The sequence below is a fragment of the Triticum dicoccoides genome, chromosome 2B (assembly GCF_002162155.2).
Source record: "Triticum dicoccoides isolate Atlit2015 ecotype Zavitan chromosome 2B, WEW_v2.0, whole genome shotgun sequence".
In the NCBI taxonomy this organism is placed as follows: Eukaryota; Viridiplantae; Streptophyta; class Magnoliopsida; order Poales; family Poaceae; genus Triticum; species Triticum dicoccoides.
In genome coordinates, this window is record NC_041383.1 from 792,309,904 (window position 1) to 792,315,478 (window position 5,575).

At 40.6% G+C, this 5,575-nt stretch overlaps 1 long non-coding RNA gene across 1 annotated transcript; it reads left to right on the top strand.

Annotated features, from left to right (window-relative positions):
• Positions 1-783: 783 nt before the first annotated feature.
• On the top strand, positions 784-3,898 carry LOC119366358. The gene is made up of 3 exons (XR_005176016.1): positions 784-1,139; positions 1,919-3,321; positions 3,727-3,898. It is a non-coding gene; the product is annotated as an uncharacterized LOC119366358 (long non-coding RNA).
• The last annotated feature ends 1,677 nt before the right edge of the window (positions 3,899-5,575 follow it).

Below are 5,575 nucleotides of genomic sequence, written 5' to 3' on the forward strand. Positions count from 1 at the left end.
TATGGAAAAAATTAAAGAAAATAATACAAATTCAGTAAATGCAATCCTTTTGCATCGAGTCCTCTTGTGTGTACTAGTTGCGAGAAAAATATACTAAACTTGCAATATGATCATTTTGAAGAAAAGAATCTTCACAAAGCAAGCTATCATGTATGAACATTCATGACTTTCCAAGGTGATGGCCATATTCATTGCATAGTTTATGATAATGTGCCCAAATTGAGCACATAGGTGCATCTTTCCATTACAAAAAATATTGACAAACATCAAAACAAAAAAAAATGTTGACAAATAGAGTTTCTAAACTTTTTAATTTTTTTTCTAGTTTTATAGTGTAAAAATGGGTATTTTTTGTGAAGCAAGTACGGAAATAGGTTTGAAATGGCACCACTTAAATTTGCACAGAAAGTAGACCATATTTGAGTGACAATTCCCAAGTTTCATGGGTTCTTTCGTACATTTAATGCATTTATAGTCATTTATTGCATAGAATTCAAATTTAAATCACAAGTGCATAAAAATGTTGGTGTTAAAGAAAATCCTATTTATATCCTTTAATATGCCTTATATAAAAAAAGTAAGAAAAAGAGAAGGGAAGAAAAAAGAAAAATATTAAAATTTTGCCGAGTGCAAAAATATCCCACTAAAAAATACATACAGCGTGTTTTGATTAGTCAAGATGGCCCTCTCATGGACCACCCATCGGAACTGTTGGATTTGCTTAGATCGAACGGCTGCGGCCCTGCGGGTGCCCTATCCTATTATCTCCTCTCTCTCCTGATCCTTCACACGCACGCCTACCCATCGAAGCCACCGCATACCACGCCGCAGGTCGCCACCGCAAGTCACCTCATGTCGCCGCCGCTCGCCCCTTTCTCTGTAGGTCGCCAACGCAACCCTGGGCCCCAGGATCGTTCCCTCCTCCCCACCAGGCCCGAGGAGGCGGCCATGAGGAGCGCGCGGCCGCCGCAATCCTGGGCAGATCTAGCCGGGGCCGTCGGCAGCCATCCCTCCCTCCGGGCGGCCATGAAGAATTGAAGCGGCTTGCGCAGAACTAGCGCATGGACCATGCGCGCCTCCCGCGCTAGGAGCCACCGGTCCTCGTCATCTGCTAACATCCACGAGGAATCGATCCATATGTAAGCTATCTTCCACAATAATCCATCCAACAGGCTGCTTGCTTGTTTGTGTACTAGTGCCAAGGGGAGCAAGATGCAAGGACGACATCGAGGGTACATGCCCACTGCTAATTGATTCTCCTGGTAATAATAGTAGTACGTACGTGTTCCTGCCCATGGTGGAGATGCATATACCCGAATACCCGTAACATATCCATACATACTCGAATACTCTCAAACTGGCACGTATACATACATACCCGAATACCTGTGCAATTTTTTAATTCAGCTGAATAGGTCTACTGATTGTCAAATTGGGTAGTAGAAATTGTGAAGAGCAACACGGACATGTACTTTACTGATAGGGAATATAGGTGTAATACATAGTGCTTTTCATGGTAAGGGTTCTAGTACATGTATGATCATTTTAGTGTAGTATATCCCAACTTCACTATGAAAATACAGCAGAAACTTGTCTGTTTATTTCACTTCAGTTATTATATTTCTCGTATCTCAATCTCATATGCTTGTTTGATATAATCCAATGGGTGATAGCATCACTTTTTACAACTACCCATCAGGGTTACCTTTTTATTTAGGTAAATGTAAGACTTCATCACCTTTTACCAAGTATCCATCCTGGTTACATTATGCGCAAAATAGGTTCCACATTTAATTCCAGGGCGACTGCACAGGGCCCCCCAAAATTAGGGTTCTTGTCTGATGCTTTATCTCATATTCGGTTTGTCTTGATGTTTTATCTCTGGTGGTTCTTGTCTGACGCACACTGTTTTTTGCAGGGCCGTTGACGAGGATGTGCGAGGTGGGCGAACACAGGGCCCCCCAAAATTAGGGGGCTTCAAATCCTGTATATGTGTTCTTCATCGCCATGGATCTGAGAATGCCCGAACTGCTCGTTTTTGTTGGAGAAGAGAGGACATGAAGAAGAGGGACCTGGGTTGTGGGCCCCTTTGGCCAAGGGGTAAGTGCCTACTGCAGGTCTGGTTCAACCAGCTGGACTTGTGCGACTCAGCCACTTCTTCAGGGAGCCACAAAAATCCAGTCAGTACACCTGATCGAAATACGAGAGGGGAAACCCCTAGATGGATGACGTGGTCATGACTGACGGCCGCACCGATACGAGCGCCATCCTTGGTTCCTTTGTGTGTCCTAGGGCGGCGAGGTCCATGATCGCGTCCATGGAGCACTGTAGAATCATTGTTGTGCCTCTGCTATCATCCGTCGCCAGAACAAGCAGTCATGTACGTTTCCCTTGCCTGGCGCATTCCCATAGTCAATGTGAGTATTTTGTTCATATTGACATCACCACATGGCTATTTCTATTTTCCATGTTCCTCTTTTGTATGATTGGGAATTCCTTCTGTCATGTTTATTTGTTGCCCATCTCATGGCTGGAATCATTCCTAATTAGAGGCACTTTTCTTGAATTGGTCAGTACTAGGAGGCACTAACATGCCAATTGAGACAAGCATGGAAAATAACTTGTACAGTCAATGCTGTACTAGACCACTACAATAGAACAGATGCATTATTTTAGTTTAATTTCCAACGCAACTTGCCCCTAATAGCTACTCCTAGTTAGATTTGGAGTATATATGCAGAGTTAGATTTGAATGAAACTGGCTACTTCTGTCAATGTCAGAACTTTAAGTTTTAGGTATATATGTTATTCCTAATATGCTTGCTTCCCCTTATAATTTCAGTCATTTTGGCTACTTAGATCTTGGTTTAATTTATTATGTGGCATGTAGTTCATTTGTTGTTAGCCACAGTCCATAGATAAATAGCGTCCAGTTACCTTAATTCACGTCTTAAACATTTTTACTCTATTTTTTGTTCTTCCTAGTTCCAGCTTCACATTGCTGGTGTTTCATGACATATTCATCAGATCCTGCTTACATGCCTTATGATTAACTTGATTAGTATTTCTGCCACTGTCCAACTGATTCTGAAAGGTATTGAATCCAGATTGAAGAGCAAACTCTATTTGCAGGTGCCAACAAAGAGGATTGACAAATAAGATAGTAGTCCAAACTTGCAAAATACTTTTTTCAGAGATCTAGTCCTAATAAGACTCCAGGTGCAAGGCTAACTGTTATTTCTTCAAGTGCGCTCTAACTGTTATTTCTTCAAGTGCGCTCATACAAGGTGAACAAGGAATTCTCAAATGTTTAAAGCAATGGTAGGTCACGACCTTGCTTTCTCTTAGTGTTCACCTGCATTTTATATGTATGGCCTTCATAATTAGCTAGCTGCTTCTTCTCTTTCACCATGTGTTGTTGCTGCATCGAGTCACAACTTTGAAAAAACGAATATGTGCTAGCTAGGGACATGAACTTCACTGAAACTACAAATTGAGTCACAACTTAAATCAACAACGGATGCTTTTAGTACATGTACTTGTGCTTATGCTTTAGACATTTACACTAGTAAAACTGTTCTGATCCCTTAGTTACATGCTTGTTGACACAATATTACTCCAAATAGTCTCGTGATGGTTATTTTTAACAAGGGCTGGAATAATTGTATGGTGTATCTTATGTTGGACTCATTAACTAGAACTATTTTTTTGATTTCTTGATTGCAGGATCCAAAGATCTAGCTCGACTGGACTCCAGATCACGGACAGTTAGTCTTGGCCTTAATTAGGATAGCTAAATTACATTTGATGGATATTTGCTATGAGAATTATGAATTTTATGAATCTATATATTATACTTATGGTTTTGAATATTGTAATTGAATGCCTGTATTTTTTATGGTTGCAATAGGCTATTACCACAACCCACTTTCGGTTGCCACATGTTAGCACCACGAAAAGTTTAAATTGTCGCAATAGTTTCTCGCAACAAACATTTCACCTGTTGTGTTACCTATTTATCACCACCAAAACTAGTATGTTGCAATTTTCTGTTACGACGATTGAAATATTTGTTGCCATAAGTTAATGCCACAAGTGTAGTGGTTCGTGGCAAAATGCCTAATACCACGAAATCAAGGATTGTTGCCATAGTTTATTGCCACAATTGACTATTGCCATGGAAGAGCATGCGCCACAAAACGAGCGTCGTTGGCATAGGTTGTTGCCACAAATGTCTATCGCCACGAGCTATCAGTCGTCATGATTTGTTACATGTTGCATTAAAGCTATCTCCACAAAGCAAATTGTGGCATTTGGTGAGTGTTGCCACGGGAAAATATGCGGCAACTTCCCACATGGTTGTTGCAATAGCAGACTTTATTGCCATGATTGTTTTTTTGTGGCAATAACCTATTACCATGTGTCCAGTCGCAACGGCTGCCAACGAATGTTGTTTCGTGGCAATAGGTACTTGTCGCCACAAATCGACATGTATTGTGACGACCAATTTTGTTGCAATAGACCCGGATCCTTGTAGTGGTAGAAGAATTTCAAGAATTCAGTAAGCCTGGAAACATAGCAGATCAGTATCATTACCATATCAGAAGTACTTTGACCTGTAGGACATCTTTTTAAAACATGGTAACATAACATATGGTAGTAGTACTCCATAGCTGTACGGCGGGCTAGTACATGTATGGAAGCCATAGCAAAACCCCATAAATATATTGTGATAGGTCTCCTTTTACTTTATGTTTTGCTAATTAATGAAATATAACAACATTAGTTGGAACACTTACAGGTTCAAGCATATCGCCATCTTGTGGAGAGAAAAGGCATACATAAGAATAGCACATTACTCCAATGCTTTGCTCCCTGCTGTTCTATTGTGGTATGACACCAATCCCACTATTAGAACAACAGTTACTTAATGTCAACAATAACCCCAGAAACGTAAGTACATATCATAATCCTTCCAACTATTTTTCCATGTTTGATAGAAATAGTCAATGCATTTTATTGGTGCTTGTAGATCAGTCGTACCATATACTATAGCTATCTCACAGACTTGATGATCATGACCTTGGACTTTAACTCTTACCTCTCATAGTAAAACAAAAATCCCCGGCAGGGATTTCATCAGGCATCTAGTGAACAAATCAAAAATATATATACCCTGAAAATGTTGTACAGGAAACATATAAAGCTGCACGATTATCTAAAAGCTTGAATGATGCAAGATGGAAGTCCACCGATCTAGCAATTGAGATACCTGTGACACAAAAGATTAAGACACAACAATAACCTGGTGTACAGGCTATGCTTATTACATAATCAAAGATCTGGATGCAACAAAAATTAATGTGGCCACTACCAAAAAAAAATCAGCTGAGTCGGCATGTCACCTTGTACTCGTGGCACAGTGGATCACCACAACACGTTTTGGTCATGGAGCTTATCAGCCCAAGATAAAGTTTCGTTGTTAATCGCGGGTCCAGGGGAAACACTCGGCCTGGACATGAGTTCATGCCAAAATAGGTATGCCAGTGCCTTACTTGCCCGCCGCGAGTCCGGG